Here is a 667-nt window from a genome sequence, read left to right on the forward strand (position 1 = left end):
GACCAGGATGGTCTCGATCTCTTGACCTCGTGATCCACCCGCCTCGGCCTCCCAAAGTGCTGGGATTACAGGCTTGAGCCACCGCACCCGGCCTAGGAAGAGACATTTTTTAAAGGCCTGGTAAATACTGTACTTACAGCAGCAAGAGACAGGAGTCATCTCCAGCAAAGCCTGACATGGACACAGCACATCCTTTTCTGACGTGTTCCTGCTGCTTCCAAGCAGCAGCCTTAAGAACTTAGAGGAAACTGCTAATGAATTACCCTAGAGTTACCCAGAGCTAATTCTGAAGGGTTTCCTGCCACCTCTCAGGTCCAGGACTGTTAAGGGGTACCAGCCAAGATGGCCAACTCCTCACCAGCATATTCTGACAGGCCAGGGCACCCAGCTCCAATCATGCTGAGACATGGGACCCAAGCCCAACATGTTTGGTCAATGCATGATTTCAAATAATTGTAACATTAGCAGCTGAGAAACCGGAGATCCAAAGAATAGATTCAAATGCTCATTGCCTGAATCTGCTTCTCTCACAATTCCCTCAATATCGTGCCTGGATATAATACCTTTGCCTGCGTCAAGAGAGGACATTAAGTGGGTCCCAGCTACCTCTCCATGGATTTAACACACCAACCAGGAGCTCTCGCTTGTCTTTCTACCTGAAACCTAC

Source organism: Cebus imitator, unplaced genomic scaffold (genome assembly GCF_001604975.1).
Source record: "Cebus imitator isolate Cc_AM_T3 unplaced genomic scaffold, Cebus_imitator-1.0 Scaffold11, whole genome shotgun sequence".
Taxonomy (NCBI): domain Eukaryota; kingdom Metazoa; phylum Chordata; class Mammalia; order Primates; family Cebidae; genus Cebus; species Cebus imitator.